Source organism: Hypanus sabinus, chromosome 9 (assembly GCF_030144855.1).
Source record: "Hypanus sabinus isolate sHypSab1 chromosome 9, sHypSab1.hap1, whole genome shotgun sequence".
NCBI lineage: Eukaryota > Metazoa > Chordata > Chondrichthyes > Myliobatiformes > Dasyatidae > Hypanus > Hypanus sabinus.
Window position 1 is genome coordinate 118,823,344 of NC_082714.1, and position 22,819 is coordinate 118,846,162.

The following is a 22,819-nucleotide window of genomic DNA, read 5'->3' on the forward strand; positions in this document are numbered from 1 at the left end:
ACCTTACCATTGATGAAGTAAGTGAATTGGCCTACCCTACTGTAAGATGGCAAGAGGAGATGGTCAAAGAACTGTGAACTCAAAAGTTATCAGCATAAAGAGATTCTGCAGATACTGGAGATAAAGAGCAACACGCAACCAATGCTGGGAGAACTCAGCACATTGGGCAGATCTATAGAGAGGAATAAACAGTCAATATTCTGTGTTGAGACCACACATCACGACTGAAAAGGAAGGGGGCTTATCCATGGACCAAAATTTCAATTATCACTCTTCTCCATAGATGCTGCCTGACTTGCTAATTTCTTTCAGCATTTTGTGTATGTTACTCAAGAATCATGAAATCAAATTTTACTTCATCATCCGGAAAAACATTTAGACATCAAAGAAATTGGGAAGAGAAGTAAACCTGAAGGTCATTAAAGTGCAAAATATTAGTGTTTTGTCAAGTGGCTGTGACTGCTAAAAAAAATCACACAAGTATAGCTTGTGGGCAAGCCTTTTAAGAATGACATGCCTGGGGGGATTGTTAGAAAATCAAATATCAAGAGTGAATCAGACAACCAAGATACAGAGGAATGATATTTTCTAAATGATAAAAAGAAGATGAATATGATTTATTCCAGAAGTGGAACCACCCGATTTTCACTCAGAACTGCTTTACACTGCGTACCAAGGGATAAAATGGTGCTAAGGAGCTGTAACAAGAAAAAATGAGGGTTCATGTCAAGACTTGGGATATCATCATCAGCGGGTTAAAACCTGCCAGCAAGGGTCACGCAAAAGTGATACACTCATTCTGTACATCAAACTCCTTCATTAAATTTTTACTCAGACAGTTTACATTGCAGAATTTGGACTTTCATTTATATTTAGTCCATGATGTATAGATATTAGTGGTATTAAGTTTTCATTACCCAAGATGGCAATGACTCACATTCCTGAGACAAAGCTGTTCACATAGTGACAATCATTCTATAAAAGTGTAGGTCCATATTTCCAGGAATACCATTTCAATCGAGGATGGAATGTGGCCCAGAGGTTTCTTAAGTGCATACATTCCATTGGGTATTTCCTTCCAGATGGTATTTGTGACAAGTATTAGATTTATTGGAGAATCTCATTTTGGTTGATACATCCACTTGAACTCTCCATCTTCTTGTATGCATGCAATTCATGGATTTTGACAGCAGAACTGCAAAATAAGATCCAGGCAGTAGAAATAAGATGCTTCTGAAGGCTCTTTTTTATCTCTATGTCTCTAATATGAAACATCACCCTGCACATGAGACCTTTGAAGATCTGCTGTCCACAGTACAGAACAGGAAACTGTGATGGTATGGCCATGTAACAAGTTCAAGAGTGCTCTTGAAGACCATTCTTCAGGTAACGATGCAGAGGAAAAGGAAAGGGGACAGAGGAAGAAATAGGTAGAGACCATTGCAGAGTGGACTGGAGAGAGCTTTGTGACAACCCACAACTGAGAGACAGAGGCAACTGGTGCAGTGTTCATCTGTACAGTGCCCATATGACCCATGCGAGTTGTGGGATCCATAACCATAACTTAGTCAGCTTCATTACTTCTTGTAGATGTTATACACTGCAACCTTGGTGTACAGGTAATAGAACGAGTAGATGATCAGGAAATATACATGGTGCAATTCAAGCATTGATTTGATGTGTAAATGTTTCAAATTCAATTTCTAATTCCTGAGAACTCATCTTTTTAAATTCAACACAGTTTACTTTATTTTTAATTAGATCTTAATTTTATTTCATACATTTTTGTGATCATACTTAATTAAATTTGGAAAAGCTGGACCTCATTCTTTTAACACTATGGTGAGCACTTTGTCTATAATGGCAGAAGAGGAAACTCGTTAAACACAACTGTTTTATTGTGATAAACACAAAACAGACTGGGTATCCTGACCCGGAGGGTCAACCCCACCCGTCTCATACAAATGGTGGAGGTGACCATCACACATCCTAGTTATAGTTAGGGTGATTCACAAATACTCAAGTGGATGACAGTATAACCCAAGCTAAAATGCAGCAATAAATGAACTGGAACTTCCACTATAACCCCACAAAAGCATTTTAACACAAGAACAATAAACAGAGCTGGTTATGAGAAATGCAGGGGTGGGACGTCAATAATGCCCATCCCTACCCCCAGAGTGTCACACTGCCCCCACCTGAGTGGGTCAGTCATCCTCAGCAACCCTGGAGTCCATAACAAAGTCCAAAAGTCCTGATGGGGGTCCATGCTGCTGCTTAGGACACTGAGGAGTTCTGGACCCCCCTCCAGCCTGGGGGATAGTCCCTTATTCTGGGCAGGGGCCCCCACCACGTATTGCTGCATTGGTGCCCTAGGCTGGCAGCCCAGGTCCTTCTGGGACATGTAAGCATCGCAGCAGTGCATGAACAGCTCCACATCCTGCCTGTACCTAGGCCAGTAGAAGCATATGCATGGCTTGTTCAATGTCTTTGCATTCTCAAATGACTGGCAGCACCATGGTACAGAGCTCCTGGGGGACCACCAGCTGCAGGAGATATCTGTCATCATCGGACAACTGCCACTGCTGGAACAGCACCCTGTCGTGCAGGTCCAGCATTCCCTACTGTGGTTATATGGCTTTGGTCTGTGGATCCAGATAAAGACCTCTGCTCACTCTGGCTGTCATCCCATACTCAGCCATCCCCCTACCCAGGCCAGAACGGGATCATTCACCTGCCCGTTTCACAGCTGCTCATAGTGCTTAGGAAGTTGGTGCTAGCTGTCACTTGAAGCACCGTCACTGTCATTTGCTCCTGGTTCAGCTGTGTTGTGTTGGGCCGCTGCCAGCTTGCTGCACTGCCGCATACTGTTTGGTCCACTTCCTGGAGCTGTCCTGCTGGAGAGCCATGGCTTCAGCGCCAAGATAGAGCGTTGTCCCCTGCACTTCCACACGGACTCCCCAGCAGGACAGCAGGTCCAGGCCAGACAGCAGGACTCCTGGATGTCAGCTAGCCACGCCTTATGCTTCACCGTGTTTTTCCTCAGTGTGACGTCCAACCACCTCTTCAATCTCATCACTGCACATTCACCAGTGACTGTAGCCAGCTGGACCGCCATTGTTACCACCCAGGTGGGGATGGCTGGTTCGTGTTGGGGAGGACACCAGGACGGATGATAGTGATGGTTGATCCCATGTCCATCAATACGCAGCAGCTGATGCCCTCCACCATGCAGCCCATGTATAAGCCTTGTTCTTCATCCAAGTGGCCCACCCAAAAGGGCAACAATGGAGGCATTCTGCTGGAGGTCCTGGGCAGCACTGCCTGCTCAGTATTTTCCAGTGGCTGTGGTGAGTTGAGTTGTGGTGTCAGTGCAGCGCAGTCCTGGGGCCAAATGACCTGCCTCACCACACTGGTAGCAGAGATCATTTTGTGGCTCACACGGGGTTAGTGTGACACTGGTCGGACCTGTCTCACCGGCTTCTCCTCATCCGTTTCCTCCTCTGCCTTTGTGACGCAAGCCCTGGCTCATGGTGTGTGGGGTGATGCTGGAACACCTTGGGGGACTAAAATTGTTTCTGCTTTCTCTGGCTCAGCCGGCACTGATGGTGATGTCAGGCAAATGTGGGTACCCATGCCAAGGACACTAGTGACAATCTGCTGCAAGCACCCCCAAGCTTTCACCCTTATAGTGCCATTAGCTACACAGTTCTTCCCTCATTGCTTCCGCCAATGGCTTCTATTCTAAACACTGCTCCAGCACCACTACACTCCATAGTCACTTGCTCCACAGACGTTAGGTCGAGGATGGCCCACAGGGCATCTCCCTACAGTGCCAGGGCAAGGAGCCCCGCTATGGTGCCCATCCTCCCACACTATGACATCTTGGCTTTCACCAATGCAGGCTGTGATGAAGGTGGATGATGCACTCAATCTTTCCCCCGGGTTGAGGAGCCTACGTTCGCTTGATCCATTGAGGCTCTCTGGAAAGCAACAGTTCCCAGATCCTCCCTCTGGGTTTCATCTTCCTGAGCCTGGACCAGGGGCTCAAGGGAGGCATACTACACACTCCCTTGTCTTATTCCCCAGGTCTTAAGACACTTCATCTGAAATCGTAGCTCTTCAAACACTTTGTCAATTTTGAATCCCTCTCCTGACACCATTGTGGCAAGCATTTGGTCCATAATGACAGACAAGGAAACTGTTTTATTGTGATAAACACAAAATAGACTGTGCACCATGGCCTGGAGAGTGAACTCAACCAGTCTCATACAGACAGGGAAGATGACCATCACACATCCTGGTTACAGTCAGGGTGACCTATAAGTACACAAGCAAGTAACTGTACAACCCAAGATCTACTCTTCCTTTTGAGTCAAATATTGGAGAAATAGATATCATTCACAGTTAAAGATTGTTAAAAAGTCCCAAACTCTTAGGAGATAGGGTGTATCACAATAAAATCACCACCAATGGTTACACTGTGGATAACTTGATGAGATTTACAATAGTTATAGCTCTCAAAACTTCCTTTGTTGTGTGTGTGGCATGGCTAAAGCAACTGTGATCTATTGAGATCTGAGAAAGCCTTTTCCATATTTGCCCCAGTTGACCAAGTTGAAAATTCTATGTTCATTTCAGACCTGGTTTCTCATTTCGAGTTCTCCTCCCAACGAACAGAGTTTATGATGTCCCACAAGGGCATGGGTATGAGACCAAAACATTTCAAGAAGATCAAGTGATGAGCTCAAAGATTTATGAATTCTCTATTGTATGGAGGTTTGGGTTTCTTAGCAAGTCCTCCCTCTATTTGCTATGTTGGATGATAAACACACGAGGCCAAATTGCCACATGATGCTTCACCACCAGATGAACTCAATGCCATCTATGCCCACTTTGAAAAGAACAACACAACTACAGCTGTGAAGATCCCTGCTGCACGTCATGACCCAGTGATCTCTGTCTCAGAGACCAATGTTAGGCTGTCTTTAAAGAGAGTGAACCTTCACAAGGCAGAAGGTCCCGATGGAGTACCTGGTAAGGCTCTGAACCAACTAGTGGGAGTATTCAAGGACATTTTCAACCTCTCACTGTTACAGCCAGAACTTCCCACTTGCTTTAAAAAGGCAACAATTATACCAGTGCCAAAGAAGAATAATATGGGCTGCCTTAACAACAATTGCCCGGTACCACTCACATCGACAGTGATGAAATGCTTTGAGAGGTTGGTTATGACTAGACTGAACTCCTGCCTCAGCAAGGACCTGGACCCATTGCAACTTGCCTATCGCCACAATAGGTCAATGGCAGATACAATCTCAATGGCTCTCCACATAGCTTTAGACCACCTGGACGACACAAACACCTATGTCAGGATGCCGTTCATCGACTATAGCTCAGCATTTAATACCATCATTCCCACAATCCTGATTGAGAAGTTGCAGAAACTGGGCCTCTGTACCTCCCACTGTAATTGGATCCTCGACTTCCTAACCAGAAGACCACAGTCTGTGCGGATTGCTGATAACATATCCTCTTCGCTGAAGATTAAGACTGGTGCACCTCAAGGGTGTGTGCTTAGCCCACAGCTCTATTCTCAGCCACACATGACTGTGTGGCTAGGCATAGCTCAAATACCATCTACAAATTTGCTGATGATACAGCCATTGTTGGTAGAATCTCAGGTGGTGACAAGAGTGCATATAACAGTGAGATATGCCAACTAGTGGAATGGTGCTGCAGCAACAACCTGGCACTCAACGTCAGTAAGTCAAAAGAGCTGATTGTGGACTTCAGGAAGGGTAAGTCGAAGGAACACATACCAATCCTCATAGTGGGATCAGAAGTGGAGAGAGTGAGCAGCTTCAAGTTCCTGGGTGCGAAGATCTCTGAAGATCTAACCTGGTCCCAACATATTGATGTAGTCATAAAGAAGGCAAGACAGTGGCTGTACTTTATTAGGAGTTTGAAGAGATTAGGCATGTCAACAAATACACTCAAAAACTTCTATAGTTGTACCACAGAGAGCATTTTGACAGGCAGCATCACGGTCTGGTATGGAGCGTCTACTGACAGGACCAGACTAAGCTGCAGAAGGTATTAAATCTAGTCAGCTCCATCTTGAGCACTAGCCTACAAAATACCTAGGACATCTTTAGAAAGCGGTGTCTCAGAAAGGCAGCATCCATTGTTAAGGACCTCCAGCACCCAGGGCATGCCCTTTTCTCACTGTTACCATCAGGTAGGAGGTATAGAAGCCTGAAGTTACACACTCAACAATTCAGAAACAGCTTCTTCACTTCTGCCATCCAATTCCTCAATGGACTTTGAAGCTTTGGACACTACCTCACTTTTTTTAATATATAGTATTTCTGTTTTTGCACATTCTTTTAAGAATCTATTCAATATACATAATTGATTTACTTGTTTACTTATTATGTCTTATTTTATTTATTATTTTTTTCTCTCTCTACTAGATTATGTATTGCATTGAACTGCTGCTGCTAAATTAACAAATTTCACGTCACATGCTGGTGATAATAAACCTGATTCTGATATTAAAATCTGTAAATAATCTTCTTGAATAGTGACCAACTGAAAATCAACAGAAAATGACTAAACTATTCATTGCATTCTAATCAGATTAGGAGGCTGTTCTTATAATTTAAAATGATTTTCATTAATGAAAATGCTGGTTCAGAGAAAAGTGTATTTTGAGTGCAACAAAAATAAGCTTGAATGGAACTGCGTGATATCAAAACTTTAAAACAGGCATAATTTTGGATACAATTTTTACTGAATTCAAAAACCACACCCAAAGGGAAAGCACTGATTAATAATGTAATTCTTTAAGCAGAATCTATTAAAGATCATTCCAAAGTATTTACTATTGGCACCATTTTTGAAGGGCAAATTATTGTGCTGGAAAGTTATGAACAGAAAGTGATTGCAGTTAATAATTGAAACGTCTCAATTGTTCATCAGTAAAGTCAATTAAGTTTATTTATTTAACTATATTATGCATATTGTTTGTACAGTCAAGGACCATCTCCAAATAAAGGATTTCCAAGTGAAAATAAGCTTTTTTTCTTCCCAGAAGCTTATAGCTTCAAAGTTCATTGTGCAGGTCCCCAAACAGCACAGCTGGACAAATTTAATTGCTGTTCATTTTATTTGTGCCTTTTGGTTGACTCTGACACCCTACACTGATCATTGTAATCCAGTTTTATGCTAATAATATCAATCAATCAAAAAACAATTTCTTGTTCTGTGACTTACATCTCTGATAGGTCATCATGGTTTATATTGATTGTGTTCAAAGTGCCAGCTGTAAAATTGTACCACAAAATCTCAAATGAATTCTGTAATGCAACTTCTAATTTGTAAACTGTTGTGCTATTGTTATCATGTTGTCATGGGCACCTCCCTATGATCTGTTTGATGATTGTTTTATTCTTAACTTTATTGTTAAATATTGAGATAACAACACAATATGATTGAATGCAAAAGTTTCTAATTGGAAGAACAATCTAAACAGTGTAAATATGGCTGTTATAAAAATACACATTGATTTATTTCCGTTGTAATGTGAGTATTATTAAAAGTAAGTTAATACTAATCGGGGAGTTGTTGGTAGCAAGAGGCAGGATCTGGGGTCGGTGGGATCTGGGGTTGGTGGGGTCTTTACTTCCGCTCTTTTTACTCCCAGTATGCATTGTATATAGTTCCTCCACCCAGGCCGCACGAGGTACCTGGAAGCCTCTGTGTTGTAAATATCATTTGCCGTCCCAGATAAAGATGCTCTTTTGGCCATCAAGTTGTTGAGTGGTCTTTTTGTAAAGTAGAAGTTACCACACATTTTTGGTGATGAGGTAAACTGGTTTTGTGGACAGGCTGGCTCCGTTTTTGATCAGGAGCTGTGAGCAGGCGAGGAGCCTCGTGTTTGGATGGCTGCGTTCGGAACGGTCGGTGTGTTCGACGAGCAAATCCAGGAGTGGCCGGAGCACGAGGAAAGGTTGGGCCATTTTTTCTGTGCTAATGGAATTACTGAGGAGGCTAAGAAGCGCTCTATTCTCCTGAGTGTGTGTGGGGCAAAGATGTACAAACTGATATGGAACTTAGCTACACGGCGGAAACCGGGAGAAATTCCATACGACGAACTGGTCAAGCTCGTCGGGAACCACCACAATCCGAAGCCTGCGGTGATAGTTCAACGGTTCAAGTTTCACAGCCATGTCCGGAGGTCAGGTCAGTCTGTGGGTGATTTTGTGGCCGAGCTTCGGCGGCTGTCGGAGCATTGCGATTTCGGAGCCGTGTTGGATGACATGCTCTGTGATAGATTTGTATGCGGCATTAATAATGCCGCCGTACAACGCCGCTTGTTGGGGGAAACCCCACCGTTAACTTTCAAGACAGCCCTAGAGATTGCCCAAGGCATGGAGATGGCTGCTGATAACGCCAAGGAGATACAGAAAAGATATGGGGGGTTGCAGTCGGCCGCAGTGCTCCAAGTCAGGAGGGAGACCGGTAAACAGGCAAAGCAGGTGGAATGTTTTTGGTGTGGAGGGACGTACTATGCAAATGTTTGTAAATTCAAAGATACTGTCTGCCCGGCTTGTAGCAAGAAGTGACATTTAGATAAAAAGTGCAGGAGCATAAAGGGTGAGGTTAAGCCTGGGCAGGGGAAAGCTCAACAGACTCAGGCAGCCACACACCACCTGGGAGAAGCAGACGATGAAGCAGCGTGTGCCTACAACATGTTTGGGGTGGAAACGGATGAGGGACCACCTGAACCATATTACGCCACAGTCACTGTCAAGGGAAAGGACATTAAGTTCGAGATTGATTCACGGGCTACTGCATCGGTCATTAGTGAAGAGACCTACAGGAGGACATGGGGATCCAACCTGCCTCCCATCAGACCATCTAAGCTCCAAATCAGGACCTATAAGGGCAGCCCATTCCTCATTTAGGGGTGTTATATGTGTAGATATTTTGGCCAGGGGCCAGAAAGCTGAAGCCAGGCCGGTGATAGCTAAGGGCAGTGGGCTCAATCTTTTGAGCCAGGACTGGCTTCGCGAAATCTGGCTCAACTGGCATGAAACTAAGTATGCACGCAGGACGGAGGACATTCTGCAGCGGTATAGTGAAGTTTTCAGGGACGAGCTGGGCACACTGAGGGGCGTGACCGTGAAACTCTATGTTGACCCTGAGGCCACACCATGTTTTTTTAAGCCCAGGTCAGTGCCCTATGCCATGAAAGGCAAAGTCGAGGTGGAACTGGTATGTTTACAGGGGCTGGGCATCATTGAACCCGTCCAGTTTTCAAAGTGGGCGGCTCCTATTGTTCCAGTTTTGAAGGCGGATAAAATGGTGAGGATATGTGGGGACTACAAGCTTACGGTGAATCAGGTCTCTAAGCTGGAGGCGTACCCATTGCCACGGGTGGATGACCTGTTTGTGACCCTGTCAGGGGGTAAGCTGTTCACAAAACTGGACATGAGCCATGCCTACCAACAGCTCCTGCTCAACGAGGATTCAAAGGAGTATGTCACCATCAATACGCACAAAGGATTATTCAAATACCATCACCTGGTGTCCATTTTCCAAAGGACAATGGACTCTTTGCTGCAGGGGATTCCGCATGGAACATTGTATCTTGATGATACTTTGATCACGGGAGCCACGGAGGGGGAGCATCTGGCTAATTTAGAACAGGTGCTGAAGAGACACTCAGATGCAGGGCTGCGATTGAAATGCGGAAAATGTGTGTTCCTGGCTCCGAGTGTGACCTACCTGGGACACAAGATTACAGCTGAGGGGCTTTGCCCAGTGGAGGAAAAAGTGAGAGTTATCAAGGAGGCCCCAAGCCCCAAGAGCGTCACTGAACTCAGATCAGTTTTGGGCGTGGTGAATTATTATGGCAAGTTTCTTCCAGACCTCTCAAAGGTTTTGGCCCCACTGTACAAGCTGCTTCACAATGACACTAAGTGGCAGTGAGGTGAAGAGCAGGAGGAAGCTTTCAAGAAAGTGAAAGAACTCCTGCACTCAGCGAAGCTGCTCGTTCACTATGACCCAGACAAGGAGATCACCCTTTCATGCGACACCTCACCCTATGGAGTCGGGGCAGTTCTCTCACACATAATGGAGGACCGCTCAAAGAAGCCTATTGGTTTTGCTTCACGTACCCTGATGGCTACTGAGAAGGGATATTCTCAGCTAGACAAAGGTCTGGCTATTGTTTTTGCGGTGAAACATTTTCATCAGTATGGATGTGCATTCACAAGTTATACGGACCATAAACCACTGATGAGCCTTTTTAGGGAGATCAGATGCATCCCACCGCTAGCCTCAGCCAGGATACAGCGTTGGGCTCTCACATTGTCAGCCTACCAGTATACTATCGTGTACTGAGTGGGTGTGGATAATGCAAATGCTGATGTGCTGAGTCAACTCCCTTTACCTAAGATGCCTGTTACTACATATGTGTCTCCAGATACAGTGTTTTCATTGGAGAGGCTGTCAGAGACACCTGTAAAGGCAACCCAGATCAAGCAATGGACAGACAGGGACCCAGTCCTGTCCCAAGTCAAGACTTTTCTTTTACAAGGTTGGCCCAGAATTGTGGAAGGAGAGGAACTGAGGTTTTAAGCCAAATACAAGACTGAACTGAATCTGCAGGATGGCTGCATTTTCTGGGGGGGGCGAGGGTCATCGTGCCTCCCCCTGGCCATTCACAGATTGTGGAGGAAATTCATGAGACTCACCCAGGGGTGTCTCAAATGAAAAGCCTTGCAAGATCCTACGTCTGGTGGCCAAGAATGGATCAGGATCTGGAGAACAAGGTAAAATCATGCACACAATATCAGACCAATCAGAACATGCCACCACCAGCTCCTTTGCACCCATGGGAGTGGCCAGTCTACCCCTGGTCCAGGCTACATTTGGACTTTGCTGGCCCCTTTATGGGACGGATGTTTCTTGTAATGGTAGATATGCATTCCAAATGGATCGAAGCTCACATCATGAGCAACATCACAGCCCCCTCAACCATAGACAAACTCAGGTTCGCAGTCCATGGGTTGCCTGACACTCTGGTCACTGATAATGGCCCGACGTTCACCAGTGAGCTGTTCGGTGAGTTCATGCGGCAGAATGGCTTTCGTCACATTCGGACGGCCCCTTTCCTCCCAGCCTCAAACGGTTTGGCTGAGCGAGCTGTTCAGACAGTGAAGGAAGGCCTGAAGCGGATGACAGGGGACTCTCTTAGTACTTTCATGTTTCTTGTTTAAATACTGCCTCACTCCACAGACTACGACTGCACGCACTCCAGCAGAGATGCTGATGGGGCGTAGGCCTAAGTCAAGATTGGACCTGCTGCTCCCAGACATGAAGGCAAAAGTGGAGAGAAAGCTGGAAAAGCAGAAGGGACATGATCAACATGCACGAGACAGACAATTAGAACCGGATGGCAATGTCTATGTGAGAAACAATCAGCAATGGCTACCTGGTGTTATTCTTAAGCAGAGTAGTCCAGTCTCCTACGTTGTTAAGCTGACTGATGGGTGTGTTTTCCACAGACATCAGGACCATGTGCACCTGCGTCATGATTCCGGCTCAGAGGTAGACAGTTCCATGGAGTTTCCAATGGTGAGACAGACTACTGGGGAAGCATGTCCACCAGTGACTTTGCCAGAGGGAGACACACTGGCAGAGGGGGCAGAGTCCCCTGAAGAGGATGGACCTTCTCACGCAGAAACACAGACCCCTCTCGTGTCCCCAACAGTAGATCCATCCAAAACATCCTCACCAGCGGTGCCTGCTGGGTCACCGGGGGGTAGTGTGTAGATCGCAAAGCCCTCGCAAACCTCCTGACAGACTGAATCTTTGATTGGATAGTTTCTTTTGTTGTTAGATTGAATGTTGAATTTGTCATTTTGTTTTTAGGTGTTTTTGTATTGGTAATCTGGTGCTAATGATACCACTGTTTTTATTTCCCAGTTCTTCTATATTTGGGGAATGTTGGATTTTAAAGGGGGAGAAGTGTTGTAATGTGAGTATTATTAAAAGTAAGTTAATACTAATCGGGAAGCTGTTGGTAGCAAGGGGGAGGATCTGGGGTTGGCAGGGTCTTTACTTCCGCTCTTTTTACTCCCAGTGTGCATTGTATATAGTTCCTCCACCCAGGCCGCACGAGGTACCTGGAAGCCTCTGTATTGTAAATATCATTTGTCGTGCCAGATAAAGATGCTCTTTTGGCCATCAAGTTGTCGAGTGGTCTTTTCGTAAAGTAGAAGTTACCACAATTTCTGAAATGAAAGGTATCATGCAACCTTTCAGAGCACATTTCTCCATGGCATGATGGTTGTATGGTATTCAGCTAGATGTTTCAACTTCAGAAAAGGCTTCTGAATTTGATGCTGGAAAAAACTAAGTTTATGTTGCACGCAATCACTTTGTTCTATGCCATTTATTAGTTTTTTTTCCTGGTGCACAGTGATTTTTAGAAAATTGTATTTCATAAAATGTAGCAAGCAATATATTATTATGAGGGCTGATTGAATAAATCAGATTATGTTCTATTGAATTTTACTCTTGATGTTAATGTTATCTGGTACAAATTCATTGATTCTGTAAATATTTGCAAAGAAACAATATTTCAGTTCTGTTTAGAAAGAAATTTTAATTTAAATGTAGTTTTTTTATTACTTAATGTAAAAAATAATAATACAGAAAAAAGGAAAGAAATATTGTAGATAGTGAGTAATTGTTGAACATGCAATTTCAACAAAGTAAGAGACTTGGAAAGGAGGGAAACTGCACGGTTTGATAACATGGCAAATGATATTTGATTTGAAAGCATTAATGATTTTTGAAAGATCTGTCAAGAGCCTTCAATGAATAACCATTAGACTGGATCTTTACCACTGCAGTAATGGTAGCGAGGAACTATTCAGATTTAGGGTTCAAGAACTTGGCTAATAGTCGGCAGTGGAAATGGAGGATGACAGTTGTGGGCTTGTGTAAGAATTAGCAAGAAGAGCGGAGATGAAATAACTGTGGACAACATCACCACAGGACCAAACTCCATCAGAAGAAACTGTGAAATCTCAGAGACAAGTGTCCATTGCTGGCATTTTCCATTTGGAGGACTTAAACTGTTGTAAATAAAATGACCACATGTAAATAAGGGATAAAAAATTTACTCCACTCTTTAAAAAGGGAGGGAAGCAAAAGACTGGAAATCATATACCAGTTAACCTGAATTCAGTGTCTGTTAAAATGTCAGAATCCATTATAAAGGATGAGGTTTTGGTCACTTGGAGCTATAAAACAAAATAGGCTTTAGTCAGCACAGTATCCTTGAAGTGTAATCTTGTTTGTCAAATCTTTTGGAATTCTTTGAATAAATAACAGGCATGATAGATAAAAGATGTAGTTTACTTGGATTTTCAAAAGACCTTTGACAAGTTGCCACAATTAGGCTGCTAAACAAGATAAGAGCTCATGGTATTACAGAAAAGTTACTAGCATGGAAAGAAGATTTGCAGAGGCAAAGAGTGAGAATTAAGGTGACTTTTTCAACATGGCTGCCAGAGACTAGTGTTGTTTTCAGGAGTCAGTGTTAGGTCTGCTACATTCCACATTTTATGTTACTGTTCTAGATGACAGAATTGGTAGACTTGTAGCCAGGCTTGTTTCAATACAAAGATAGATGGAAGGATGAGTAGTGTTGAGGAGGCAGCGAGTCTGGAGAATAACTTGGCCAGGTTTTGAGAATGGGCAAAGGGAATGGCAGATGAAGTAGAATATAGGGAAGTGTATGGTCATGTACTTCAGTAGAAGGAATAAAGATGTAGGGTATTTTCTAAATGGGAAGTGCATTCAGAATTTGGAGGTGCAAAGGTACTAGTGCAGGATTCTCTAAGGGTTGAGGTCGAGTCAGTAGAAAGGAAGACAAATACAATGTTCATAGGACTAGAGTGGGAAAGTAAGGGTGAATTGCCAAAGAAAAGGGAACCTGTGGATTTCTTTGACAGGTGGCTGTGAAGGGAATATAATTTGTTTTTAATGGCAAGGTTGATACATTCCTCAATAGTACTGGTGTCAAACAATACAGGGAGAAGACATGAGATTTGAGTTATACTGGAAAATATATCAGTTCTGATCAAATAAAGGAACAGATTCAATGGGTCAAATGGCCTAATTCTGTTCCTGTATTTTATGGTCTTACAAAAAATGATAGAGATCATATAATATCTGGAGTGATAGTGGGAAATAATTATTTACTCACAGGAGATGCACACATGCAGAGAGCTTTTAATGAATGTCATCTTGGACAGAGAAAGAAGAAAAAACTTTTATCTCTTTAATAGAATGCATCACAATGGGTCTAAGCTAATTGATTAATATATCTATTGCCTTCATTATATGTTTGCGTGTGAGATAAACTAAATTTATGTCCATACTTGCTTCTCTGCTTCAACTGAATTGCTGGTAATCAATGTGCATGGGTATCTTAATTCTCTGGCTGTCATATGGACGTGCATTGGAAGTGGATTCAAAAGCAAGACACAGGCACTGGACCACCAGGAACAGGACTAGGTGTGAGAAGTAAGTAGGGGAAGAGAGGAAGAAAGGACGCTGGTCATGACACCGGCCCCGGATGAGACAAGGACTCCAGGCCTGGGCTAGGACCTGACTAGGATAGGGAACCAGGACATGGAACTGGGGACGAGGAGCCTGGGCTTGGACTCCGAGCCAGAGACTGGACAAAGACCCAGAACCTGGGTCTTGACTCGGGCTCGGACCCCAGAACTAGGCGAGGAAATTACAAGGTTACAGGATGAGACGAGAGACTCCTGGACAGGACAAGGGAACCTCAACACAGGACGAGGGAATCCCAGCACCAGGCTGGGCAAGGTACCCCTGTGCTGGGCGAGGCACATGGACATGACGAGAACCCAGAGCCTTGGTCTAGGGAGCAACATAAACATGGAACACTGAGCCAGGACCCCTCCTTGGGTACAGGATGTAGGGCCAGGACTCATCACACAGAACAGTGCTGGGACCCTTCCTTGGGTACAGGACGTAGGGCTGGGACTCATCACACAGAACACTGAGCTGGGACCCCTCCTTGGGTACAGGATGTAGGGCCAGGACTCATCACACAGAACAGTGCTGGGACCCTTCCTTGGGTACAGGCCGTAGGGCTGGGACTCATCACACAGAACACTGAGCTGGGACCCCTCCTTGGGTACAGGATGTAGGGCCAGGACTCATCACACAGAACACTGAGCCAGGACCCCTCCTTGGGTACAGGACATAGGGCCAGGACTCATCACACAGAACACAGAGCCAGGACCCCTCCGTGGGTACAGGACGTAGGGCTGGGACTCATCACACAAAACACTGAAACACGAGACAATTCCCAATGCTAGGTAGCAGCAAAACAGCTGGATCTACCTAGCGAAGGTGTGGACATAGACAGACAGTTCCAAACAGGGTGAAGTTCCAGACACAGGCAAGGCAAGGCAAGGCTCCAGGCAGAGGCAGGGTGAGGCAAGGCAAAGCGCCAGGCAAGAAGGTGAAGGGAAGAATACAGACAGGAACAATCCAGCAGCCAGAGGCTGAATCCTGAAGTTATTTATGAAGCCAGCCCAAACAAGAATCAGCGGCCTCAACAGAATCTGGGGAAACCTGGAAAACCTGGAATAAGGAACGTGGACCGGACTGTGAACCAGAATGGGGATTTCACGGACCAGACCATGACACTGGCATCATTACATTGTGTGTTTGTGGCACTGTGCATTTATATGGTGCTTCTAACACTATAAAATTTCTTCATTATAAGTTTATGTCATGGAAATGAACACTGAGACAAGAACTGAGATATTAGGATACATAACAAAGAGTTGGGTTAAAGGTAAATAAACAACAAGTGAAAGAATGAAATTGAGGTGGGGAATTATAGAATTTATGACTGAGGTTTCCAAACAGTGAGGTACACCCTCTGGAAAGATGGGGTAGATTGGGGGTGAGTGATGGATAAGCAAGGGCATGGGTGTCAATCAGTATAGCAATCATAATATACATTAACTGCTTGTCATGTAGGCTATTTGCTGTATGAGAAGGAGATAATGTTGTTCACTCACCTCATGGTGAACATGTATGCTCTGTTGCTTACAAACTGTCTGTTGTAGATTAATAGCCTCAGTTACTGTCAAGCTACTCTTGCTCATACTAACATGTTTCAGCAGCCAGAGTGAAATGGAGAACATTCCCCAACTGGAGCCCAACTCCTGCACTGGGTTACTAAGAAGTAAGTTAGCCTTGGGTTGGAGATAATGGTAGGCAATTGGCTCAATGGATGGGAGCTGACCTGGGCACACCATTCAGGCTGGGTGTGGAGAACAGGGTGCAATTACTAGGATATTCCTCCTGCTGAAATTCCTAGACTGGCCTGTGGTTAATTTCAAACTCTGAATGGATCTCAATGTTCATTTTTTTTTTGGGGGGGGCGGGAAGGAATCAATCAACAATTTGCTCCAAAATGTTTGTGAGGGAACTCACAGAACTAACAGACTTTAGATCTTAACTGTGCATGGTGCTCATCGAACTGAAGTTTGACAAGAGCTGGCAAGCTCCAATCTAACCTCCAATGTAATGAACAATGTGCACAGCTAACTCATATCAAGCCCTTTCACTTATCAACAATTTGATGACCAATATTGAGTCCTGGTACCCAAGTACTTTGATTTTAATTCTAAAGTTTAAGCCTTTCCTTGTCTTCACACTTTCCCATCTTTGGAACCTCCTCCAGTCTTCTGAGATATCAGCAAATTTTCAGTATTGCCCATTTGATCATCCTCATATCTTCAGCTGCAAAGACTTTAGACACTGGATATCATTCTGTATCACTCTTCACTTTCCTTCCTCTCTTTCCTTCTCATGGTTCATTTCAAGCATCCCAAAGAAATGATTTGGAAAACAATCTTAGAATGAAAGCTGAAGAAATACCTACAAGTCTAAATAAGAGTGAGAAAGAGGCATCAAAGGTAACATCTCTGGCAAGAGAAGAAGTCAATATGTTGGGGTCCGGTCCAGAGCCCGCCTTCCGGGTCTTGCTCCGGTCCGCGGACTTCGGACTCCGGGCCTTGCAGCCAGTCCTCCTGTCACACGAAGCCATTGGATCATTTTCGCTTAAGGAGGTACACCTGTTGTCTATTAGGGAGCAGGTGTTTATAAGGGGCTGGGGGACTGAGCCTAGTTGTGGGGTTGCCCTGCTCTGAAATTGGTTTAATCTGGTCTGCACCTGGATGGCTGGATGGCTGGATGGCTGGATGGCTGGATGGCTGGATGGCTGGATGGCTGGATGGCTGGATGGCTGGATGGCTGGATGGCTGGATGGCTGGATGGCTGGATGGCTGGATGGCTGGATGGCTGGATGGCTGGATGGCTGGATGGCTGGATGGCTGGATGGCTGGATGGCTGGATGGCTCTGAATCCTGTCTGTACCTGCTCCATATCCTGTTCTGCCCTGATTGCTGGCCTGTTCTGTGTATGTTCTATCTGGTTGTTCTTGTTCCCTGCTTCTCTCCTGTGTGCTGGTCCTGCTGTTCTGCCTTATTCAACTTGCCTGTGCTGTCGGTTGCCTTTACCAATGTACCTGGTGTATCATGGTAGTCCTGCTGCTCACCCTGGACCCAGCTTCCTTCTGATCCCTTGCCTCTGTTGGGCAGGTCTGGCCAGACTGCTGCTGCTCAGTGGGGGTTTGACCCCTTCCTACCTGTTGCCTCTGTTGGGCAGGTCTGGCCAGACTGCTGCTGCCCAGTGGGGGTTCTGCCCTTTCCACCTATTGCTCCCTAAGGGTTGTGCCCTGCACCTGCCCAAGTGTCTGTGCCTTGCCCAGGCCTCTGTGTTTCTGCCTGGGAGGTGGCTCTGCCTGGGATCCATGTGGCCTGCCCTAAGGAATCCTACCCTTTCCTCCCCTCATTTTCCATGGGTTGTACCCTGCACCTGCCCAGGTGTCTGTGACTTGCCCAGGCCTCCATGTTTTCTGCCTGGGAGGAGGCCCTGCCGGGGATCCATGTGGCCTGCCCTAAGGAATCCTACCCTTTTCTCCCCTCGTTTCCTATGGGTTGTGCCCTGCACCTGCCCAGGTGTCTGTGCCTTGCCCATGCCTCTGTTTCTGCCTGGGTGGTGGCCCTGCCCGGGATCCTCCATCCTTGTACGAACTCTGGGATCCTCCTGCCTCACCTGCCTTACCCCTTGTATACCATGGCATCCCCATCCTGTCCTACCCCTAGTACTTCAGTGTTTGTGTCCTGAATTTGGGTCCAATCCTGCCCCCCTTCCTGACACAATAATTCTGGTCAAAAACTTAATGGTGCTCTGACAATGGTTTGTAGAAACAGCTAATGTTACATGTTGAAAACTTTGTCTGTTCTGAGATATTAAGTCTGTCTCTCTTTCAGCAGGTGCTGCCTGGCCTAAATTTCAAAAGGACAGTTTCAAAAACATTCCAACTGTATTTAGAAGAGAAACATACACACTCTGCACATTAACAAGTCAGTATTTAAGTACTTGAAGTGGATGGGTGTCAGTATTTTCATGATGGATATTTGTTACAGAACCTGCTATTTATACAAGTACGCTCTCAAACATATTTTATGCCTTTCTGTATGTATCTTGCCAGAATGGGAGACATGGTCTGGCATTGGGAAGCTAGGGGAACTTGCTCAAAAATCTTCAAAGCACATTACTTTTGGATCAGCTGAAGGTATGGCCAATAATGACCCAAATCAAAAGAGAACAGATTAACAGAAATGGGGGAATGTAGACATCCCAGTGTATTGTAGGAGCAAAGAAGGCTACGTTGATAAAGACTCTTCAGGCAATGAAGGGATCTGAAAATAAATGAGGGTCTTAAAATGTATTTGAAACAATCTAATAAAAAGTATTGACCTGAAGCATTAACTCACTTTTCTTTCTATAAATACTACCTGACCTGTTGAACATTTCCAGCATTTCCTTTTATTTTACTGTCAGCTTTCATACAATGGCTGTTTTGTTGTTGAGGTTTGATCACATTAAACATTAGGCTTTTAAGTTACAAAACAGAATACCAGATATTGAAATATCTCTTCAGCCTCTGGAATGTAACTGTAGATCTTACTCCCTTGACCTGCAAGGTCTCATGTTCTCTGTTGGAAGTTTATAAAATAGTGAGATGCATTAATAGGTTAAGTCAGAATCTTTTTTAACAGGGTAGAAAGGTCAACTGCATATAGAGTGAAAGGGATAAAGCTAAAGGGAGACGTGTGATCAAGTTTTTTTTACAGAAAGAGTGTAGTTGCCTGGAACTTGCTACCAATGTAGTAGAGGAGACAGATATCAAAGTGATTTTTAAAAGGTTGTTAGATTGACAAATGAATTTGCAGTGAATGGAGGGATATGTATTAGACACAGGCAAGAGATTTCAGTTTATGTCAACATTGTGTTCAACACAGACATTATGTGCCAAAGGTCCTGTCTCCATGCTGTACTGTTCTGTTCTTTATTAAAAGGCATGAATTCTCTATCCTCTTTTGAAGAATTGAAATTATACAGTGAATGTGTGTGAGCAATCAATCTAGAAATGACTAATAAATAAATATTGAAGTTATCCAAAACTGTTACTCTATCTGCCTCATACCTCCAAGTACTGATCCACACTCTAAACTCATCTACTTTGTTTATGATACTCCTTGTATTAAAATAGATGCATCTCAAAACATCGGTCTGAGCGTATCCCTTCTGTCACCTGCCTATCCTCCTCGCACTCTCTCCAAGCTTTCTTTATCTGTGAGCCAACCACCTCTGCCTCCGTCTCTTCAATCTTGTTTCTACCCCCCCCCAGCAATCCTAGTTTAAACTCTCTCCAATAGCCTTGCCCCAAAAGATGTCCCAATGATCCAGAAATCTGAATTCCTGCCCCTGCTCTAATCCCTCAGCCACATATTTATCCTCTGCTCCACTCTATTCCTATACTCACTGTCGCATGGCACAGGCAGTAATCCTGAGATTATTACACTTGTGGTCCTGCTTCTCAACTTCCTAATTCCTTGTAGTCTGTTTTCAGGACCTCCTCCCTTTTCCTGCCTATGTTATTGGTACCAATACATACCACAACCTCTGGCTGTTCTCTTTCCCACTTCAGGATACCGTAGACACGATCAGAAACATCCTGGATCCTGGCACCTGGGAGGCAAACGACTATCTGTGCTTCTTTCCTGCATCCACAGGATTGCCAGTCTAACCCCTAACTATAGAGCCCCCTATCACTGCTGCCATCTTCTTCCTTTCCCTACCCTTCTGAGCCACAGGACCAGACTTTGTGCCAGAGGCACAGCCACTGTTGCTTCCCCCAGGTAGGATGTCCCACCCAATAGTACTCAAGTAGCAGTACTTATTGTCAAGTGGTACAGCCACAGTGGTGCTCTCTAGTACCTGACTCCTGCCCTTCCTTCCTCTGACTATTACCCACTCATCAGTCTCCTGAGGCCCCGTGTGACAACCTGCTTATAGCTCCTATCTTTCACCTCCTCACTCTCCCTGACCTGACGAAAGTCTTTGAGCTGCATTTCCAGTTCCCTAAGATGGTCCCAAAGGAGCTGCACATCCCAGAGGTAACCATACTGGAGGCTGGGAGTTCTGTAAACCTATTTCTTTTTAAACTTTTCTCGCTCTTCTACCTGGCTGATGTCCATGCACTTGCGCAGTTGTGCCCCAATCAGACTGCTGACGAAATAAGAAAGAGGACAGAAGAAATAAGTTCTGCCCATTTCTTTTATCTCCAGGATCCAGAAGAAGCTGCAGGATTACTTCTGGGGCAGCAGGAGGCGTTGGGTCTCCGCTGCAGTCCTGAGTCTTCCAATCGCAGAGAGCAGTCAGTCCTTGATGTGTGCATACCCAGCTGGTTGCTCTCCATCTTAAGATCCTGCAGAGGTGCCTGTATAGCAACCACTCTCTGAGATAGCATGCATAGGCAACGCACTTTCTCTGCCATGGATACTGCCTGCAGGAGGGCCCATGGCTTCCTGCGGACATCAGCTGCACGCTTTGAAGGAACTGCCTCATGTTTTCTGAGAGCTTTTGAGTGTTTGGGGTCTAGTCCCATCCAGACAGGGTGCTCCTGTACCGGTGGGGGACAATGCTCTGGCTTCCAGGAGGATTGGTCCCCATCCTATCACAATGAGTGTCGAGGGGGCTTAGGAAAGTGGAGAGTTACTGGCTACACAACCACCTAATGGGCCAAAATAATTATCGGACCTAGGCCTCGGGATACCACATATGTGAGGGTCCCACACAATGTGAGCCATCTCGCGAGGATGCCCAACATGCCCATCTGTGACGCTCCAAAGCGTTTCTTGTCTGTGCTGCTATTGCACACCTTTCACTTCATTGCCTTCGTCTGCCAATCAGACTCGCTGTGGCAGTCTGCTTTACCATATGGCAGTGGGTGAGATCCCCAGTGGAAATCCCTTTATGCAGGGGGGTCCTTCTTTTGTACATTAGGGACCTGGGGTGGAAGGTGTTGCATAGGGCAGTACCGTGCAGCAGGATTTTAAGCAGGTTCACTGCCGCCCCATCTACTCGTCCATTCTGTGGCTGGAAGGAGTCAGTGTACCACACCTATGTGGAGTGTGAGAGGTTGCAGCCCCTGTTTGAGTATCTGAAGGGGCTATTGCTCAGGTTCTGGTTCATTTCAGCCCCACGATCCTTATATACTGGCACCTAGTACAGAAGGGGAGGGGTCGCAAAGAGGATCAACTTGTGGGCCTGCTGCTGGGCTTGGCCAAGATAGCTATTCACAGGTCCAGGTGGTGGAAAGCTTACGGCTTTGCCAGTGCTGACTACCTGCCCCCCTTCTGAGGATATGCTCGTGCCCAGCTGGCTTGGAGAGATTCACGATGGGTACAGTGGGGGACTTTTGGGAGCAGGGGGCTCCCCAGGGAATAGACTGTTCAATAGACAGTAGTAATCATATTTCAATTTGAATTTATTCACTGTTAATACTTAATGTTTGTACATTGTGTATTTGTTGTGTAAATAAGCTTTTATAGTTTTGTAAAAAAATTGGACTCTATTTGTGCCAGTTGTTGAACTAGTGCAGTGAAATGACTGAAAGAGTGCAATTCCTCATCATTAACCTTATCAGAATTGTCTGTAGGCCTATTGCCATGCTGGGCCATCTTTAGAACAAAAAGTTCCCCCCAACTTTCTACTACACTGGTAGTTTGTTTGCTCCCATAAGTCAGTCAGTGGTGTGTAAGGGGAGGTTGGGGGAGGTAATTTGGAAGAGAGAAGCTGATGTCACAGCTCAAGTTGGGCAAGTCTATTCAATGCTTGGAAAACACACTTCACGATTCTCAACAGCCTACCGTCCTTCCCACCCCCGTGCAATACAGCACTCACCAATTATCAATGGCCTCCCCTATCTCACATTAAAAACTGAGAATGGACTGAAGTAAATAAATGTGGTCCTACTGCGCACTCCCATACTGGGCTGACAGCCTAATGAGATTGCAAATGGGGCTGCTCGGCCATAGTCCATCACTGTGAGCACTAATATTGCGTGTTGTGCAAAGTTCAAAAAATATTTTTTTTTAAATCACAATCTCTCGCGGAACCCCTAGCAACGTCTCATGGAACCCTAGCATTCCACGGAACCATGGTTGAGAAATGCTGGGATAGAGAATGACTTCCATTCAGTTTGCTCTAAGGTGGGATCCAACAGCTCTACTGTTACTTCCTTTACTCCATGCAAGGACATTAC

At 45.1% G+C, this 22,819-nt stretch overlaps 1 pseudogene; it reads left to right on the forward strand.

Moving 5' to 3' along the window:
- Nucleotides 1-3,172: 3,172 nt before the first annotated feature.
- LOC132400113 (uncharacterized protein K02A2.6-like) lies at nt 3,173-20,976 on the forward strand (annotated as a pseudogene).
- Nucleotides 20,977-22,819: the final 1,843 nt, after the last annotated feature.